Source organism: Panthera tigris, chromosome B1 (assembly GCF_018350195.1).
Source record: "Panthera tigris isolate Pti1 chromosome B1, P.tigris_Pti1_mat1.1, whole genome shotgun sequence".
Classification (NCBI taxonomy): Eukaryota; Metazoa; Chordata; class Mammalia; order Carnivora; family Felidae; genus Panthera; species Panthera tigris.
This window is the reverse complement of record NC_056663.1, coordinates 60,624,530-60,647,025: the sequence shown is the minus strand read 5'-3', so window position 1 is coordinate 60,647,025 and position 22,496 is coordinate 60,624,530.

Here is a 22,496-nt window from a genome sequence, read left to right as displayed (position 1 = left end):
TCTTACTGAGGTCCTCCACTCTTCTTATGTCCATTGAGTATCTTTCTGATGATTACTTAAATTCTCTATCATGCACATTACTTGTATCCATTTCACTTAGGTGTCTTTCTGTGGTTTTGTTCTGTTCTTTCATTTAAGCAGATTCCTCTGTCTCCTCATTTTGTATGTTTCTGTACATTAGGAAAGTCAGCTATGGGGAATCTGGGTGGCTCAGTTGGTTGAGCATCCAACTGTTTGTTGTTGTTGTTGTTAATTTTTTTAATCTTTATTTTTGAGAGAGAGACAGAGAGACAGAGAGAGAGACAGAGAGAGAGAGAGTGGGGGAAGGGCAAAGGGGGAGGGGCAAAGAGAGAGGGAGACAGAGAATCTGTGGCAGGCTCCAGGCTCTGAGCTGTCAGCACAGAGCCCGACGCGGGGCTTGAACTTACGAACTACGAGATCATGACCTGAGCTGAAGTCGGACACTTAACCGACTGAGCCACCCAGGCACTCTGAGCGTCCAACTCTTGATTTTAGCTAAGGCCATGATCCCAAGGTTGTGGGATCAAGCCTTGCATTGGGCTCTGTGCTGAGTGTGGAGCCTGCTTAACATTCTCTTTCTCTCTCTCTCTCTCTCTCTCTCCCCCCCCTTCCAGTGTCTCTCTCTCAAATTATCAAAAGGAAGGAAGGAAGGAAGGAAGGAAGGAAGGAAGGAAGGAAGGAAAAGAAAGAAAGAAAGAAAGAAAGAAAGAAAGAAAGAAAGAAAGAAAGAAAGAAAGAAAGAAAGAAAAAGTTCAGCTACATCTCCTGTTCTTGACAGTAATGGGCTCATAAAGAAGTTCCTGTACTGCCCTGCAGTGTAGTATCTCCTGTTCACCTGAACCTCACCCTTCAGGGGTGTCTTCTATGTGTGTTGTGTGTGCATTGCTGTTGAGAGTCCTGGCCACTCTTCCCATAAGTCATCTGCAGAGGCTCTCTTTGCCATTTGTGGGCAGTGTTTTATCCTCAGCTAGGGTGTGAGCACAGTCTGCTTACAAAATATGACCTGTCCATGCCTCTGCTAGAACCAGGGCTGCATGGATGGGGTGTGCAATTTTAACAAGGTGTACCTCAGGATTCTACAGGACCCATGACCACTGCTGCTAGGACCAAGGTCCCACAAAAAATGCATGAGTTGGAAAGATCTGTGCTGGTATTCTGGGGGAGAGGAACAGATGCACCTGGACTGAGGCAAATGTGATTGGGAAAGGGTAGATCTGCCAAAGTGCAATGAGGCACACTTGGTGTAATCAAGTTGGGTAGTGAATGTGGGCAACACCCTGGATCCTGCAGGTGGCTGTGTGTTTATGCTGACAGACAGGGAGGGAGACAGCATCTGCCAGCTCCTTTGTTCCTAGGGAGGTCCCTTCAATAACTGTGTCCCTGGGACATGCTCTGTGGTGCATAAATAAATCTCCCTCCCATGTTCACCTGCATTTTCCAAACTGTTGCTATACATCCTTGAGCTATTTATCATGCTGTTATTTTAAGGATGGGGACTTAGCTTCGTCTTGCTCTCTGGGCTATCCCAGAGCTGAACCCTCTGTTTTTTTTTAAGTTCCAGGCTTTAAGTCTTGCTGGTTGTAAGCACTCACAAAATTCGGTCCCTCTAGTTTTCAAAGCCAAATGTTATGGGGACTCATCTTCCGCATGTGGACTCCCTGGTGTGATAGTCTGTCTCTTGCCCTTATCTTCACTTGCAGCTCCCTCCCTCTCCACCCTGCAGAATACCATAGTTTTACTCCCCACTGTGTCTCCATCCTTCCTACCCTCTTCAACGTGACCTCTTCTCTATATTTAGTTGTGGAATTTGTTCTGCCAGGCTTGAGTCATTTTTTGGGGTTATTTACACTGATGTGAGTATTATCTAGTTGTGTCCATATGAAGAGGTGAGCTTAGGGTCCTCTTACTCTGCCATCTTGGCTACCCTCCACTCTACTGTAATTTGTATCTTTGTTTTTCTATGTGCAATGTGTCTTTTTTCTATGGTGGCCTTCAAAATTTTCTCTACTTTTGATTTTCAGCAGTTTGAATATAATGTGTTTAGAGCTGTGTTGTTGCATTTACCATTCTTGTAGTACTCTTGAGTTTTGAGAGTTTGATGTCTTTCATCATTTTTTTAAAAAATTCTTGGCCATTATCTATTCAATTTTTTTTCTCTGTCACCTTTACTCTCTTCCTCTGGATCTCCAATTGCATATATATTAGATCATTGGCTATTGGCCCACAGTTCTTGCATGTGTTTTAAACTTTTGTTTGCTTTGTTTTCTTATGTTTTTTAGTCTTGATAAATTGTATTAAAATCTCCAAATCCATTTATTTTTTAGCTGTCTTAAGTCTATTTATGATCTCATAAAAAGAATGATTTCTGATACTTTATTAAATTTTAGTATTCCATTTGACATTTTAGCAAAATTCATCATTTCCATCTCTCCTGAAACTATTTATTCATGTTGTTTATATTAACCTATTAATCACCATTATTTTAAAGACCTTTTCTAATAATCTCTGCACCTGGGTCATTTCTGTTTCTTATTATGTTTATTATTTTGGTTCTCAACATTTTTTTAACCCTGATTTTTTGTGTGTATTTAATTTCTAATTAAATCTTCAATATCACTTGTAGTAGAGACTTAAGTAAATTATATATGCCTGAAAATGGGCACACTTCTTTCATTTAGTCACTGTGGTGGTTTTATCAGTCTGGTCTGGAGTTTAGCTGAAATTATGTTATTCTGTACCTGTGCTTGACATTTTGCTAATGATATTGGGTGTCATTGCCTTGAGTTTGGAATGGAGGCTGGGATGTTAGGGTATATTTATCAGTATGCATGTTTTATAGTTAGTTTTCATTTATGTCTATATGTCTTTACCATAAAATGAGTCTCTCTGGATGCTCTTGCCCCTCTGGAAAAAAAAAAGGCATTCCTTGTCATTTGAATGATTACTAAATTTGTCATGGGTCACAGATATGGTTGTTTTACTAATCTAGCCACAGTCTTAAGGGGGATTTGAATGTCTGGACCTTTGGGGATAGGGCTTATTCATTGTTTCTGCCCTACTTACTATGGTAGCCAAATATTGCCTTTTTCCCCTGACTTTTATCTTTTTATTGTTCAGGAGAAAGTTTCTCACATCTCCCACAATAGTGACAGATTTTTAATGGTATTGGTTTAAGATACTGTGTCTGAGACTATGCCCTTTACCCCTCTCCCCATCCTTTGGGCAGAGTTCTTTTTATTCCCCTATCCCCTTCTACACTCTGGCAGCTGGAATCAATCTTTTCCTTTGAGAGTGAGAGGGCTTGCTGTCAGTTCCCCAATACTTTACGGCTTTTGCTTTGTGTGAAGGATGAGTTCAGATGTCTTTCAACCAGCAGCTTCTAATCTTCTGTACACCAGCATCATAAAGGAAAGCTCTTTCTAGTGTCTTACACTGCCTCCAATCTTTTTTCTGAGCACCTTAAGGAGTTTCATGGAAAATAGCCTATGGGTGAACGTGAACTATCCTTGTGTTTGGAGTTCTATTGAGTTTGAAATTTTCATCTTTATTAATATTTCCCTGAATGTGAACACATGATGTTCTGATCAGACACCCGTTTCTTATTATCTTATAATAAATAAGTGAACCAGTCCTTCTTTATGTAATTGTTACCCTTGGTGTGATGAAATAAAAGTCAAATGGGTAGTTTCCCTCCTCATGACTATCCAAACACTCCATATGTGAAAGGTGGAAAATGACAGACTGTCTCTATTTACATGCAATAAGAGACAGAAGTCCCTTTTTCCTCCCCAAAAGGGAGAATTTTTTTAAAAAAAGTTTTTGCTTCTTCAGGATGAAATGGAATCTTGGATTCTTACTCTTACCTATGGAATGTAAATACATTTTGTTCATGAGCCAGATAAGCTCCAGATATCTCCAGCTTTCATAATGGAAAAATATCTCGGAGCTTTATACTACATACTATTTGAAAGGTAAATACCTAGGGAGCAAGCACTTCAGTCTTTCTGGCACCTTGTGGCTTAACCTAGTGACCCAGTCCAGGTTGTAAACATTTGTCTTTCTGAGATATATGAGATGTTTTATTATCCTTTTGGATGAGGACAATAAACTAGAAAAATGGCTACTGGCTTAATTTTAATGGTATATGAAGAGTAAAATACTCTCAGGGAAAATAAAAGCAATATTTCCTATCTTTCCATCATCTACATTTCTCTGTCTCAGAAGAGTAGGGCTATTTACAGAACCACTGAGAACAACCATGAAAGTTTTATTTCTGAATAGGTTCCCACAAGTTCCACACTGTCATACTAGCCCATTTGGCTTTTAGCATATTTTTAAATGTTTAGCTAATTTTTTCTTACTTACTTGTGGGGTAGTTGGTGCCTATTATTCTGTGTTCTGCCACACATGTACCAGACTACATGTTTCATATCTCTTGGAGATGTCTATCTTTCTTTTGAACTTTGGTTACTTGGTTGCTTTGCAAACCCAGATCTCTGATGGTTTCAATTAAAGTTCTAATTTTGTAGTAAGATTCTTCTCATTGTTAGGTTGAATGCTGTACTCTCCTCCTCCTCTTCCTCCTCCTCCTTCCTCTTTTAGTTTCCATCCTCAGTAGAAGCAGAATATATATCTAGTATTTATCTTTGGTGTTTGGTTTCTTGGCTCAACATTATGTTTATAAAATGTATACATGTGTTTCATAGAAGTCCATTTTATTGCTAGCAGTGTTAGTATTAATATTCTATAATTTATTTATGTTTTCTACAGTTGATGGATGTTTGAATAGTATCCAGTTTGGTGCTATTATAAATAAAGCTGCTATGAATATTTTTATGCACATGTTTTCTGTGGAAATACACTCACAATTTTTGCAATGGTTTTGCCTTGACATAAGTAGATATATGTTTACCTTTAATGGGTAATGCAAATAGTTTTACAAAGTGATCATAGAAATCTACATACTTAATGCAAAGTGTGACAGTTGCAGCTCTTTTAAATCCTTTCCAACATTAATGTTGTTGGGTCTTTAAGGGTTAAGGTTAATTATTAACATTAACTATTAGTAATAATTGTGAATGGTCTCATTTTGAGTTTAGATTGTGGAATCTAACACTGGAATATAATTTTGTTCCAGTTTATAAATTCTCAAACAGTTATTCTTTTTTTTGGCTACCTTCTACTACCCTTTGATATAGTTAGTTGAGAGAGGTGAAGTAAGTGAATCTGACTTCTTGTAATGCTTATATTTTTAAAGATGAGGAAGAGTTTAGAATAACAAGTGAACATAGAAAATAAAATTTTCAGACTGACTCTGAATTTTAAACTGTTTCTTCATTTCTAGGAATACAATATAGAAATTATATTGGTATTTATAACACAATTCCAGTTCAAGTCATCCAATAATATTTCCCAAATGGGATATGCATTTTTACTTAGAGGAAGCTATTCAGAATATGTATATGTACTCTATAGAGTTGAAATAAAGCTGTTTTAAAGTCAATATGTCAAGGTTGTACCAACTTGCTTTAGAAAGCAGGTATAAATTGATTAGCTTTCCCTTTTCAATGATTTGTCATGGAACTAAACTACTGGTTTGAGCTCATGTGTGGCAGTTACCTTCTTATCAGTGCAAGCATAATATTCTAATATTTGAATTTAATCACATGCAATAATTTTTCTGATTTCATATCCAATACTAAAGCACAGAGAAAGAAAAACACATAAATAAATATTTTTCCTTAAAGGGTTGGTCAAATATACACTCAACATACTATATGTAATAAAAGAAAAAAAATCAGTTAATCTATCAAAAGGAAAGCAGCCTCCGAGTTAAGGTATGTTTGGATTCTTTCTCCATATTAGTAACAGCGAGCTGTCCTTGATGTCAAGGATTCATCAGACAAATGATAAATGTCTGATATTCAGTGAATTTGACATTTAGAAAAGAAATAATAGAGGTCTTGGGGCATTGTTCTGCCTTCTAGGATTGAAATAACATGCACAAAACCTATTCCTCCTCTGACTAACCATAGCTTGTTATTAACTGATAGTGCATGATGAGATATTGGTTATAGTGTGAGAAGTCAAATGAAGTACATGACAGGAAAGCCAAGAACAATAAGTCATCTTAATATATATCTCTTTTCAAACTTCACACTGTATTCTAACATCATATATATATATACATATATATATATATATATATGTATATATATATATATGTAAAGAACAACTTTTTTTCCAAAGTAATAGAGTGCTTGATCATTAGATAGTGATAGGTCCCATGTAAATAATAAATCTAATCTAATCATAGGTCCTTGAGTATGGGGATATCACACTGTTTAAGGAATGGCAAATGCATATCTATCTATATCTGTATCATCTATATCTATATAAATCTATATCTATATCATCTATATCCATCTATATCTCGTCATAGCTTCCCAATATGTTAATGTGGCCTTGTTATACTACTGCAGTTAATACAAAATTCACTTTCCATTTTAAGATTTACTAAGGCTGTAAAATTTTTTTTAAAAATCTATTTAAAAGTCACATAGGGAAATGTGTGGTCTATTGAGAGAGATAGGATAAGTGATGAGCTTTAAAATAATTAGTAAAACATGGGGCACCTGGTTGGTTGCACATCCAACTCTTGATTTTGGCTCAGGTCATGATCTCACAGTTTCTTAGTTCAAGTCCTGCATTGGGCCCTGCGCTGGCAGTGTGGAACCTGCTTAGGATTCTCCCTCTCACCCTCTCTCTCTGCCCTTCCCCTGTTCTCTCTCTCTGTGTCTCTTGCTCTCTCACTGTTTCAAAATTGAATACATAAGCTTTAAAATAAAATAAAATGATTAGGAAAACAACAAAATAGAAAAAATACAGTAGAAAATTTACTTTTGGGTAATAAAAAGGCACTCAAGGTCAATGTTTGCAACATCAATTATTAAGAAATATTTTAAATTACTGTTTAATAATGATTCATGATCAGGACAATATCTGGTAATGTACATATTTTAATTTTTATTGACTAGTGTATATGTAAAACTGTAGTAATACAGGGAACAAAAAGAAAATCTATACTTCTCATAAAAGTTTCAGAGTCATATTTTATTTATTAAAGCATAAAATGGAAAAGAAGTAACTAGATTTGCAGTAACAATGAACTGAAGAGGGTACCTTCAGTAACTGTCAGTGAATGAAAGATTTTTTGTGCTTCAGCATTAAACAATTACTCTGTGCAAGGAAGAGTTCTAGGTGATGGGGAAACAGTGCACAAGACAGATAGATCTCTGCTTCCTTGGAGTTCATATTCTTAAGCAGGGATGACAGATAATCAACAGGCAAACAAGAAAATACCATATGATCAGGGCATACATGAGTTTTACTAAACCATTAGAGGAACGATGGAATATAGATATTGGACTGGGTATCAGAAATACTTTTGAAATAAAATTGGCAGGATTTTTTACATATATATATATACATATATACATATACATATACATATACATATATATATACATATATATATATAACTTAGGGTCATAAATATGATATGTATGTGCATATTTATGGACACAAATATAGAGACATAATTGAGATCTTAAATCGTTTTGCTTTCAGTTATATCATTTGTATCGTCCCCCAAGCTCTGTAGACAGAGAAAACATGTGATACAACTTGCAGGGTATTTCTCTGCATTTCTCTAAGTGTTTAGATGCTACCTTTACTTCATTGTCCAAGCAAATATCTTCATTATTACATTAGAAAAGCTTGTACTTTGTGACCATAATAAAGAGGGTTGAAGGCTTCTGTTTAGTACATGAAGTAAAAAGGAAAATAGGAGATAGAGCATTCTTAAGATTCACTGCATGGGGGCGCCTGGGTGGTTCAGTGGGTTAAGTGGCCGACTTTGGCTCAGGTCATGATATCTCGGTCCGTGAGTTCCAGCCCCTCGTCGGGCTCTGTGCTGACAGCTCAGAGCCTGGAGCCTGTTTCAGATTCTGTGTCTCCCTCTCTCTGACCCTCCCCCATTCATGCTCTGTCTCTCTCTGTCTCAAAAATAAATAAACGTTAAAAAAAAAGATTCACTGCATGATCAAATTCATAAAATTAGCCACATCACTAATTTTTTGCTGATATTCCAGTCATGCATGAAACTTTAGTTTTAAAAAACCAGCTAGGGGGACTTATGATCATCTGAACCATGGACAGTGTGGCAACCCATCTTTTTCTCTTTTATATCTTGCTATCTACCTCTGCTTCCTTCTTGCCTCTTTCACTCTTGCTCATTATGTTTATCTTCTTCTTTGTATGTGTGTGAGTGTGAGTATACATGTATCTCTCCCTTTATGTCTCCTCTCTCCATTTCTATCTTTCTCATCTCCTCTCTCTATTCCTTAACATAATTAAGGTCATGATTTTGGTCATCGAATATTCATTTATTTCTTCATTTCTCATCCTGCTTCCTCCCAACTTCCATCTTTCATGTACTGATCCTCTGTCTATGTCATCCATGTATATGTGTGTGTGCAATTGTCCCCTTTTTAAAAAAGATGATCATATCCTTAGCTGAATTCATAAAGAAATGGACATCTGACTCAGTCATTGTGCAATAATTAAATACTCCAACGTATACAGTTTCTAATGTTTGTGCATGCATATGCTTATTCGGCCAAAGTTTTTTTCTTGATCTGAACTTTTGTGTGAATGTTTATTTTTCATAGTGATTTCTACAACATCACATGCTAACTAATAATAATTGGAAAGTGAGCTACCTATCTGAAATATGCACTTTGACATTCCTAGAATGTGAAGTCTCATTCCACTTCCAGTTCCACAAGCCACTCGTGTGATTATATAAAACAACTATGTAATTCTTTTCATCTGAATGTAGTATACCTGTCTCTATGACCCATTCTGATGTGCTGTGCTCTTCCTTTTCTATGAAGGATTATGTTCTATGTTTGTTGAACCATGCTGAATTTGCCTGAGGAATTTCATCAAGGATGTTTATATAGGGAGATAATTGCCTTTAGTTTCTTAGTAGGAACAAGCAGGGCATCAAAGATTCTGACCTGGAAGAGCCCACTGAGAGGTTCTGGGCAGGGAACAGGTCCACGCTGCCTCTGGTGGGGAGACATGGTGCTAAGGAGACTGACAAGAGTTTTCAGGAAGCAAAGATAAACTTCAGAATCAAATGAAATCCAAATTAGCATCACTTCCGTAGGCAGAGGAGAAAATTAAGGAGTTCATCAGAATAGCGAACCTGGCCTATCTACCTAGTAAAGCAAAGACTCTAGCAAGCAAGCCTAGAGAGGTGCTAGAAGTGGAATGCAGAATCCAAATGCTCATTTACTGGTGTTCAGGATCCTCCAATCCCCTAACCCATAAGTAGGAGGGGATCAGTAAAGACAATGAACTTGTTTGGATGGAAGTGCCATTTGCAAGGGAATAAACAGATGATAAAAGTTTCCTTTATGGAACCAACAATTATGACAAAGAATGTCTCACATCACATCCCTGTGAGTTGCAGAGGGGTCATAAAAGATCCTCCTAACAGAACATTGAAGGTAGCTATCAAAATCCAAGTGAAATTTTACTGTAGCTGAAATAGAACAAGTAAATAAAAGTTGTCATCAGTCATCAGTTCAAATTCCAGGCAATTTTGACCATCAAATATCTAGCATCAGTGAATGTAATGAATACACTCTTACTCATGTGGCACAGACATTTAGTACCAAATATTTGAAATCTTTATTTTGGGGAGCACCTGGGTGGCTCAGTTGGTTAAGCATCTGACTTTGGCTCAGGGCATGATCTCACTGTTTGTGAGTTCAAGCCCCGTGTTAGGTTCTGTGCTGACAGCTCAGAGCCTGGAGCCTGCTTCGGATTCTGTCTCCATCTCTCTCTGCCCCTCCCCCACTAGCACTCTGTCTGTCTATCTCTCTCTCAAAAATAAATAAATAAATAAAATTGAAATCTTTATTTTGGAATTAGGAGGAAAATAAATTCTATCCGAGTGTACCTCACAGCAATGACCACCAGGGAAATTCTGTATTCTTACCTAAATGTTTAAACTTCAGGAAATAGTAGATAATTTGTTTGGAAATGACTGACTGCTAACTGAAATACAAAGTGTATGTAAAATGCAATTATAAAAATCATTTAAGTGAAATACACCCAGATGTTGTTGAAAAAATCTGTCTGACTTAACCATTACGTAGGTTTTGTCAGCAGTTCCTATGATTAAATGTTAATGATAGAACTTTACCTCATTTTCTTTTACATTATTTTTCATGGTATGTTTTTTGTCCTTCATGCTGAAGAAAAAAAGAACAATTATGAACAGTATTAGGGAGTGATTATTGTTTGTCCAACCACCACAGGACCTGGATATTTGCCAGTAACACAAAGTACTTTTCTACCTATGGCTTTCACCACAGGGTCGTCAATGCACTTTATGAGTCAAAGAAATAAGTGTGGCACCCCATCCAATCAGTCACCCCTGAGCCCAACTGGTGTGCACATTTATGAGGGTGCAAACTGCACACTGGTGGACAATGTCTGATATGTGAAGAACACATTTGAACCAGTAGGCATTCAGGCACCTGAGTCCTGAAAGCAAAAATTACCTAGGAAATCCTGTTGGAAAAGCTACTGCCTACATTTTAAGTAGAATTGATCCACATAAATACAAAACAGTCTCATTCAAGTTACTGGTGTACAATTTGAGAAGTTCAAGTCCTAAATGGTTTAGGACAAAAATCCTCATTTTCGATTTTAGCAGCTTTAAGTGCACAGACCATGTCTTTTGCTGACTGTATATCCCTGTGGCGTGGAGATTGGCATCCAGGGTATAGTTAGCACAGGATAGTGGATGAAACTAGATCTTCCTCTAAGACCTGGTAACAGTTTCAGGCCTCTGATTTTTTGGATTTAACGGGAGAGGTTTCTTAATAAAGAATTGTAACGCTGAGTAATTGTGAAAGTCTTGGGATTGATGGTCGTCGGGAAACAGTGTAAACTTTGTTGACAATTGGTTAATTTGATTTGAAGTTGTCGAATCCGTGTGCAAATGTTCACAATAGGCCAAGGTATAGAGCAGGAAATAGTCGTTATAATGCTGTTTTTCCCCAAATTTATTTCTCACCTATCAATGAGATATTATAGCTAAAATATGGATTAATGCAAAAGAACAATCTGTGGTCAGGTTTGTATTAATAAGAATACAAACAAGAGAAAATTAATAGAAGAATATTTATTTCTCTGTTTCTCAAACTTCAGATCCAAACACTTATTCCCTTCATTCATCACAGATGATCGCTTTTTAATTCATAGAGGTAACAGAATCCATAAGACCAGAACTTGCACAACGGCCTACAAACCTAAAATCCTTTAAAAAATATTTCAAAATTGTGGTAAAATACATGCAACATAAAATTTATCATCTGAGCCATTTTTAAGTACACCGTTCAGTAATATTGGTACATTTGAATTATTGTGCCAGTATTACCACAATCCATCTCCAAATTTCTTCTCATGTTGAAAAACTAAAACTCTACCCAATAAACAGTAACTCCCCATTGCTGCCTTCCCTAGTCTCTGACAATCACAATTCCATTTTCTGACTCTATGAATTTGTCTACCATAGGTGTCTCATGTAAGTGGAATCATAGAATGACTGGCTTATTTCATTTAGCATAAGATCTTCAAGGTTTATCCATGGTGTAGCATGTGTCAGATTTTTATTTTCTTTCTTTCTTTCTTTCTTTCTTTCTTTCTTTCTTTCTTCTTCTTTCTTTCCTTCACAATTTTTTTAATGTTTGTTTTTTAGAGACAGAGAGAGAGAGAGCAAGTAGGGGAGAGGCAGAGAGAGAGGGAGACACAGAATCCAAAGCACGCTCCAAGCTCTGAGCTGTCAGCACGGAGCCTGTGGGGCTCGAGCTCACAGATCGCAAGATCATGACCTAAGCCAAAGTTGGATGCTTAACAGACTGAGCCACCCAGGCAGCCCCCAGATTTTTCTTTCTTTCTAAGGTGGAATTGTATGTAAGCCCCATGTGGTTATTCATCATCCATTATTGACACGTGGGTTGCTTCCACCTTTTAGCTACTTTGATTAATGCTTCCATAAACATGGGCATACAATATCTGCTGAAGACCATTTTCAATTCTTTGGGAGTATATGCCCAGAAGTGGAATTGCAAGATCATAAGGTAATTTTATTTTTTTAATTTTTTTGAAGGAACTGCCATACTATTTTCCACTGCAGGTGCATAATTTTATATTCCCAACAACAATGTGTATGGGTTCCAATTTTTTCACATCCTCCCTTACACTTTTGATTTCCTGTTTAATAGTAACCATTATAATAGGTGTGAGGTGGTAACTCATTGGTTTTTTTTTTTTAAGTTTATTTTCTCGTAAGGTGGTGGAGGGGAAGGAGGAGAGAGGGAGAATCCCAAGCAGGCTCCGTGCTGCGACAGCACAAAGCTCTATACGGGGGTTCCATCTCATGAACCAAGAGATCATGACCTGAGTCAAGATCAAGAGTCAGATACTTAAAGACTGAGCCACCCAGGCATTCCTCATTTTGGTTTTGATTTGCATTCCTTAATGATGTTGAGGATCTTGTTTCATATACTTTTGGCTTTTATAACCCTATAGTTCTAATTGTATGCCCAATTATCCTTTCAGTTATTAATATTGTTTTATTTCAATTTTTAATATTATAATAATAACAATAAAATATTTGGGAAGTTTACTATGAAACAGACATGGGTTGAGTGCATTGCAAGTATTGGCCCACTTGATCCTTGCAAAAACCCCCTTAAAATTTTTTTTAATGTTTATTTTTGAAAGAGAGAGAGAGAGAGAGAGAGAGACAGAGAGTGAGCGGGGGAGTGGCAGAGAGAGGGAGGCAGGAGATCTGAAGCAGGATCTGAGCTGTCAGCACAGAGCTGATGCAGGGCTCAAACCCACGAACTATGAGATCATAACCTGAGCCGAAGTCAGTCACTCAACTGACTGAGCCACCCAGGTGCCCTACAAAAACCTTAGAGGTATGTATCATTTTCCTCACTTTTCAAAAGAAGAAAGTGGAACACAGATAGTTATTTAAACTAGGTCTCACAGCTAGTAAGTCTTAGAAGTCTGGACTCCAGGTTCTAAGCCATTGAGGTGTCCCTCCTACTGGCATTGGTTAACTCATTTATTTGAGTCTAGAATCCCATCTTTTCACACCTATATAGGCTATTAATTCATAAATTATCTCTTTTGTCCTTTTATTTAACATTTTACTGGTACCTTGCCTCACCTACTATTGGTACCATCCATTTAAGTATGGGAAATTTCATCTTATTTTACTTTACTTTAACTTAATTCACCTTACCTTACTTAGTCTTATCAAAACTAAAAACCTTCTCTGACCCTATATTTAATTGCAACCCACTCAAGCTTCTCTTCATTATCAAATTCCTTTGCTTACTGTTATTTTCCTTACTGCCCAGTCTCTCATCAACTCACCTCATTCTGGTCTCTACATCTAGCAATTTTCTGACACGGATTTCAATGAAATATCCTCTTTGCTAAATATAATGGGCATTTTTCATCTTTCTTGAATTTTTGAAGCATTTGACCCTCTGACTAATTGTTGCTTCCTGAAATTCTTCTTGGCTCTGATGAAAAGACACTCCTTTGTTTGCTTCCCACTTCTCTGACAGACTTCTCAGTGTCCTTTTCATCTTTTTTTTTCCCCTTAATTGCTGAAGTTCTTCAGGGTTTACCTAGACCCTCCTTTCTAGTCAGTCCTGCCTTCCTATACTATTAATTATATATGCTGGTGTTTCCCAAATTTGAAGCCTTCCACCTTATTTCTCTCTGACCCATATGAACTTCAGTCCCTATATCTTACTGCTCATTGGTCTCCCTTTTGCTTGTCCTTCAATATTTACAATATTTTCTTCAAAAACCATTTATCCCCTCTCTGCTATCTAATTAATGTGAAGTCTACACAGTTGCTCCAGCCTGAACTTAATCCTATGTCTTTCTCAACCCCTAACATTAATCAGTCATCAGTTTCTGCTGATGTTCTGTACTAGGTAATTCCCTCTATCCATCTTTGTCTTGTAGAAAGGAGAAACATTGTGCACTGCTTTTGTTCCATTCACATTGGCCCATTTGCTGTGTCTTGAATATGCAAAACTGGTTTTCTTTCATTAGGTGCTAGCAGCAGCTGTTTCTATTCAAAATATGTTTCTCTGCTATTTCTTAGACTTTCCACTTTTCAAAATTTCCTTTTAAAGATATTTGATTTTTATTTTTTATTTTAAATACAATTTACAAAAACCCCTAAAATATTTATATAGTCACCTTTCTTTTGTTATTCTTTGACTGAAATACAATCTACTGAACTATAAAAATCTTTTATTCTAAAGATGGTCTCAATAGAAAGCCAATGTATTAGATAATAAGGATTTATTACACCATCTTTTTATTGTCACATAAAAAAACTTACCATGCCTTATATCTTCATATATCAGTGGTATAACTGGCTTCTCTGTCACAAACTTACACATTTTCTCCAAGCAATTCTTTCTTTTGAATTTTTGAATAAGCGAGATCCAATTTTTATTTTTATGAGTTTTATTTGCGAAGTATTCATTTCCTTTTAATGTTTATCATAAAAATTACAAAACACATCATTTAACTTAGTGGAATTCTATCCTTTAGGGAACACAAAACAAATTGTGAGCTATTTTTTTACCTTTAAAACCTAAACAAAAAATTTAAAGTCCCACCCAAAATGATCTTGGCTGTTAAAATCTGTTTTTAATGCAATAAAGAGAAAGTATTAAGAAGTAATATATTTTGACAATTATAGACTAATTTAGGCACAAAATGAATGGAAGATGGAAGAACATATACTAAAAACTAAAGTCACACATCAGTACCATAGAAAATATATTAACTGCAATCTGCAAAATGGTTTTGGGGAATACTAAGGACTTTAAATTCACTTAATCTGGAACGTTTATACGAATCCTGCACATTTTCACTGTATTCTTTCTACGAGCAGCGTTAGGTTCCCAATAGAATGGGGCAGAAACTACAAACATTTTTCAAATACTCCCTGTCCCTAGTATGCATAAACTCTTCATTTTCCACATCCTCCACCAAAATGGAAAATGTGTTATAATTGATGAACTTACATTGACAATTGTCACCCAAATTCCATGGTTTACATTAGGATTCACTGTTGGTATAGTACATTCCGTGGGTTTAGACAAATGCATAGTGACACGTATCCACCATTGTAGTAGCATCCAGAGTAGTTTCACCACCCTAAAAATTCTCCACACTTTACCTAATCATTCCTCCCTCCCCTTTAACTCCTGGCAGCCACTGATCCTTTTATTGTTTGTGTGGTTTTGCGTTTCACAGAAAGTCATATATTTGGTATGTAACTAGCCTTTTCAGACTGGCTTCTTTTACTTAGAAATAGACATTTAACTTTCCTCTTTTCATGGCTTGATGGGTCATTTTATTTTAATGCCATTTATTTAGTCATTTTTACACCCAGTGTCTGCATATACTCCAGTTTATTTATCCATTCCCTGAATGAAGGGTTTCTTGGCTGCTTTCGAGTTTTGTCAATTATAAAAACAAACAAACAAACAAACAAACTGGTATAAACATCCGTGTGCAGATGAGGACATAAATTTTCAACTCATTCGGAGAAATACCAAGAATAGTTGTTGGATTGTAAGATAAGAGTATGTTTAGTTTTGTAAAAAAACAAAAAAACAAAAAAACAAAAAAAAAAAACACCAATTTGTCTTCCAAAGTGGCTGTAGCATTTTTACATTCCTATGACCAATGACTGAAAATTCCTGTTGCTCCACTTCCTCACCAGCATTTGGCTGTGTCAGTGTTCCAGATTTTGGCCATTCTAATAGGTGTGTAGTGATATTTCACTGTTTTTTTAAAATGTTTATTTTGTTGGTTTGTTTTGAAAGAGAGTGTATCCCTGGGTGCTCATGCCAGAGCAGGGGGAGGGACCAAGAGAGAAGAGAAAGAATCCCAAGTAGGCTATGAGCTGTCATGGTGGCGTCCAAAGTGGGGAATCAATCTTTCAAACTGTGAGATCATGACCCAAGCCCATATCAAGAGTCAGATCCTTAACTGCTGAATGGACTGAGCCACCCAAGTGCCCCTCATTGTTGTTTTAATTTCACTTTCCTGTTGATATATGATGTAGAGCATGTTTTAATATGCTTATTTCATATGCATTTTCCTTTGGTAAGGTTTCTGTTAAGGTCTTTGAGCCATTTTCAAACCAGGCTATTTATTATGGTTAAGTTTTAAGAGTTCTGTTTACATTTTGGATAATAATCCTTTATCAACTATGACAATTATTTCTTCAAATACTATTTCTTAGCTAATGAGGTTATAAATGAATGGAAAATAAAATGCTAAGTACTTTGCGATTTATTTTCAGGCAAGTCATAGGTCTTTGCAATCTTTACAAAATATTGAAAATTAAATTAAGCTGCATTGTAGTGGGAAATATACTACTTATATATTAACTATGCCTAATCATTTGACACTTTGGTTGGATTTAGTATTTATGTAAATTCTAGGAAGATTTTTTTTCGTATATTTATTCACAGGAAACAATGGTGTTACTTCTATTTATTATTTGAGAAAAAAATAGGAAGTACCAAGTAGTTGTAGTGTAAGGCTGAATTTTAACAGTTGTTTGTGGTGGCTAGTAGCACAGAGAACTTTTCTCTGTGTGTAGCTGCTACAGCTTGCTTTTCTTGATTTGTTAAAGTAACTTAGGGCTCTTAGAAATCTGCCCCCTTTGATTGCTCTGGGATATTTTGAGTGATATTCTCATTAATCTGGATTTAAGCTTAGTGAGTTGAGAATCAGTGAAAAAGAAGTAGGAGGATTTGATTCTCTGTGGCTCCAAACAAAACCCTGTGGAGTTCAGATAAAGCACAGAAGGGACACTTGGAATAGCAAATTTAGTTCCTCAGCACGGGGGAAAAAGGAATTTTTTTCCTACCTAGCAATTGAGTGTTTGCTATTATTGACCAATGGGGAAGAGATACAGTAACTTATGTATTATGCAGAAGGCGGGCACTAAATGTGTGGGGGCAGTCAACTTTCCAAGCACTTGCTTTTGTAAATTAGAGTAAGCATATTATTGAGAGCCTTAAAAGGCAATTGAGTTTTTATATGCTACAAACCTAAGTATAATATATTTGAAATGATGAAAGTTTCCCTCCCCCCAAAATAACATATAGCACTTTGTTTGAAAGTTAATGTCTATTCTCATGACTCTATTGATGTTTGAAATTATTTTAGTTGATAAAATGTGAACAAATCAGTTCACTGAATTTTCTAAGTGAAGTCTATCTTATACAGAATGGAATTCTCTTTTCTCCAATGATGACGAAACTTATTTAAACAACAAATGAAAATTCCTGATCAGGTGGTTCCTGCTCATTGGAAGTATCATACTGATTGATGTTTTAGATCCTGGCTAATTCATTCTGAACATTAAACCAGGCATATTTGTCCACATAATTGGCTTATAAAGTAGATTTGATGAGTTAACCAATATAGAATGAAATATTTCCAAATTGCTTAAGTTTTGTGTGTATGTGTGCATGTTTAACATGAGAAAAATCCTAATACGTCTAACTATGAAGAATAGAGAGGAAGGATTCTTAGGCTTCTAGTCACAAAATAAAATTCAATCATCAGTATCACTGGGTGCTTGCCATTCATACTCAGCTGTGGCTCCTGTCTTAGTATATTTTCTGGGACTTATATATTTATTTGCTTGTCATGATTGTTTTGATATTCAGCTGACAAACTATACCAAATGATTGACATGAGCAAATACCACGGGAATGTCAAGAGCAAAATAAGATGACAGTTGAGTATATTACCATTTTAAATGGACTGTCTTACTCTGCTGAATGTTGTTTGTTTGTTTGTTTGTTTGTTTCTTTTCCTACCTGTCATGCTTGATTAACTGGATCCCACTTTAGATATGCAGTGGTTCAAGTTATACTTAGTGCTCTCTATTTAGTAAAATGCAGCTTCTGTGATTATGAAAACATTAAGATTTACTTGCCTTTCATTCTCTAGCTCCAGAATTAAAGAAAGCCAATGGGATATGGGAGACAAAGTATACCTCTGACTAAATTTTAGGAATCAGTTTTTATTAAATGTTCATTAATTTGGAAAATAGTAAGCACATATAAGGCTGCTGATAATCTAGATTTTTTTAATGATATACAGACAAATATTCAGTGTCATCAGAATCAAATGAAGATATCAGAATAAAATGTTGAGATACATGAAATATAATTATGATATACATTATTAAGGTAAATTTTAATAAAAATTGATCCAAGCATGTTTGCTCATTCACTATTAAACATGGGAAACTAAAATTAATTTTTAAAAATCCTTTTTAATATGTTTATTTTTGAGGGAGAATGTGGGGGAAGGGCAGAGAAAGGGGGGACAGAGGATATGAAGCAGTCTCCATGCTGACAGCAGAGAGACTGATGTGGGGCTTGGACCCGCAAACCTTGAGATCATGACCTAAGTAGAGATTGGATGCTTAACTGACTGAGCCACCCAGGCGCCCCTTAAAAAATTTTAGAAAGCTTGGAATTTTACATTCTTTTCCTTTGAGTTGTTACCTTTTACATTTTGCTTTTGTCCATATCTCTAATTGTCTCCAAGGTTTTATAGTTTGTTCCCCCAAGCTTTTATAAAATTTCTAGAAGACACGAAAAAGAAATATGGATTTGATTGAATTAATGACTTAGGATCTAAAAGTAAAACCTATAGGAATGTGTGTGTGCATGTATAGGGGACCTTAGGACTGTTATTCAGTTTTTGAGATCCCACTTTTGTGTATTTTGAGATTTTGGCTGTGTTCTAAGCTGTAGAGTTTGCTGGAGGCAGAGTTCCCAATAAATGCGGTATTTTGAAAAAGTTTGCTTTTTGTTCCTCAAATAATTTTCTAGAATAAGAGACAAACGACAATAAAGTAGTTCTCATCAGGGTTTAGATATCAGGCTTGCAAATCAAAATACTGCCTAGAGCAAAAGCAAAAATATTCCCTCTCTTTGCATTTAAAATTCATGAAATGACAGAAAAATTAAATCGCACCATAAATCAAATAATATATAAACATAGTATAAGCTTACACTCTATCTGCCTTTCTAAGTCTTTTAAAATTTAAGTGATTTTATAAAAGCTGATTTTCTAAGAAGTTATTCTAAAGTGGCATTTCACATAAAACTTGAAAGAAAATTTAAAAATTCAATCCAAAGAGGGACCGCTTTATATATCTGTGCAGGGTCAAGTTATTTAGATATGCACTAGTTCTCAAATATTGGTGTACGTGAGAATCACATGGACACTTGTTTAAAAGGCAGATTCCAATATAACTGGGTAGGTCTTAAGCCCTAGAATCTGAATTTTCATGACCACCACAGGCAATTCTAATGCAAGTTATTCTTAGACTACACTTTGAAGAATTTGGTCAAGAGTCTGTGATAGAGGTATAGTCCTCCTATTGACAGGACTAGCCACTCTTGGGAGCTTGTTAGAAATGTAGAAATCTCAGGTGCCACCTAAGAATTTGTTTTTTAACAAGATCCTCAGCTGACTCATAAGCATTTTAGGGCACTGGATTAGAGCCTATTACTTGTGAAGTCAATTAACTTTGTAAGTTTTAAAGTAACCTTAGGGGTTACTTTATGGATGAAGGGGAGTAAGAGGTACAGGCTTCCAGTCATGGAATGTACAAGTCACAAGGATGAAAGGAACAACATAAAGAATATGGTCAATGATATTATAATATTGTTGTATGGTGACAGATGGTAGCTACTCTTGGGGTGAGCATAACATAACGTATTGTTAAATCACTGTGTTTTATACTTGAAACTAATGCAACGTGTCTTAACTATAATTCTTTTTTTTAATTAAGTAACTTTGGAGTCTATGTTAAGATAAAAAATATATACTTAGATCCAACCAGCTGCCTCATGGAGTAGAGAACTATGCATCAGTCACAAGGAAGATGCTGCATGCTGTTGAGTTCAGGTGTTTATGTCAGTGCTAATGCTGGAATTTCTTCCAGTGTGGAATGTGCAATTCCTGCAAGTCCTATTTGCAGGTCTACTGAAACTTTTGTTCATGAACTGCCAAGGGAAAGAATTGGACATGTGAATTCCAGCAAGACTATTCACTCTTTGCCAGAAATATTTATAGCCCCAACAGTGTTTGTAACTTACTAATTCTCTTTGAAGGAAAGGATCATGGTTCTTATGACTCTCAGACATGGAAAAGGACATTATGTAATGCAGGCAATTTTTTTTAATAGATGCTAGTTCCATTTCACTTTCTTTAATTGATAAACTTCATTTCTTTAAGAGTAGTTTTAGGTTCACAGCAAAATGGGGTGGAAAGTACCTAGACTTTCCTTATAACATCTGACCCCCATACCACTTTCCTGGGTAACAGACCAGACACAACCTCTCCCAATATCAACATCCTGCACCACTGGTACATTTGTTACAATTGATAAATGTACACTGACACATCATTATCACCCAAAGTCCATAGTTTACATTAGTATTCACTCTTGATGTGCCCAATTCAATGGACTTGAAGAATGCATAATGATACATACAACTATTAAAGTATAATGCAAAATAGTTTCCACTGTTCTCTGCCTATTCATGCTTCCATCCCCTTCCCTCTGGCAACCAACTAACCTTTTTACTGTCTCCATAGTTTTACCTTTTCCACAATGTCATTTGGTTAGAATTATACAGTATGTAGACTTTTCAGAATAGCTTCTTCTTGGCTTATCAGAAACAGTTAAATAAAACATATTTATAATTGACTACATACACACACACACACACACACACACACACACATATATATACATATATATACATATATATATGTGTATATATATATATATATATATATACACACACATGAGGCATAGGTCAGTAATATGTGTAACTTTATTTTGAATGTGCTTAGATACCCTCAACATTAAAACTTTTGTCTCCCACAAACATCTATTACTGTGTATTTCAATCTAATATCCTACTTATCACTTTCCAATCCTTGAAGCTAAAAAACAAACATAAAAGCAAACAAAAAAATGGAAATAAAAAGATATGTTAAATACAGACAAAAAATTTCCAAAAGATATATATTTCCTAATAAAATTAAGGAATAGAGAAAGCAGAAGCAAACCTTTTTAGTTACTTTAGGAACACCTTGATTTCTTTCAGACCCTGAACAAACAACTAATTTTATGACTGAGTTTTTGATACTTATTTTATAATGCTGAGATGAGTATTTCCTCTATATGTCTTCCTGCCAAGTTCAAAAACATCCTAAAACTATTAGGATATGTCACTGTGGATCATAAAGACAAAGAAGAAGGAGCAAATGTCCCATAAAATTAAAGACTCATATAGCTGTATTTCAACACAGAATGAGAGACATACTACGTCAATTTTCCTACATTTTAACCATGTTTTGATAAAACTAGAGCCTAAAAAATTTACTGTTTTACAATAAATAAGATTTGAAGTGAGCAAAAAGTATATATATTTTATAAAACTATATTATTCTCCAGTTATAAAAGCAATATACATTTATTACAGACATTTGGCAAATTTTCAATACATAAAGAAGCAAATATAAACCACCCATAATGGTGATTCTGCTAAATAAATGAGAAATTTTATCCTCTTGGACAACTAGGATTTCTTTCTGTTGATGTGGTGGGAAAGGTTTTTGTGTGTACTTATGACTCATTGTATCTTCACTAACAGAGCAGGAAGGATGTTACCCGAAGGTCATATAAAAAACAATTCAGGAGAGAAAAGTAAAAGTACATATTTTTAGGATATTATTTTGCCATTAAGCAGAAATCATGGGTACAATTACTTATATGGAATATTTTTTGAAAGGAAATGGGCGATATGCTTTATATATATTATCATATTTAATTCTAACACCTTCACTTATTCAATGAGAAAATAGTTTTGAGAACTTAGCAATGTTTCTGATATCACAAACCTCTAAATGGCATTTGCAAGATACAAATAAACATTGTTATAATTCCAAAGCCCGTGATTCATATAGTTCCTCTATATGGTAGGACAACCATTAAAAATAGTTCTACATTTACAACCTTCTCTTCTTCTCCCTCACACTACACTACCAAAGAAATAAACTAGAAACAGAGCTCTTTTTTTAAAGCTTAGCTTGATAATTGCATTAGGATGAACAATATGACTTATAGTGAATGAATGGTAGGAAGGATCCTAAAAGGAAATTGAGCTGTTTATTAACAAATAAATGGAGAAGTGAGGAGACAGTTAAGGACAAGCAAA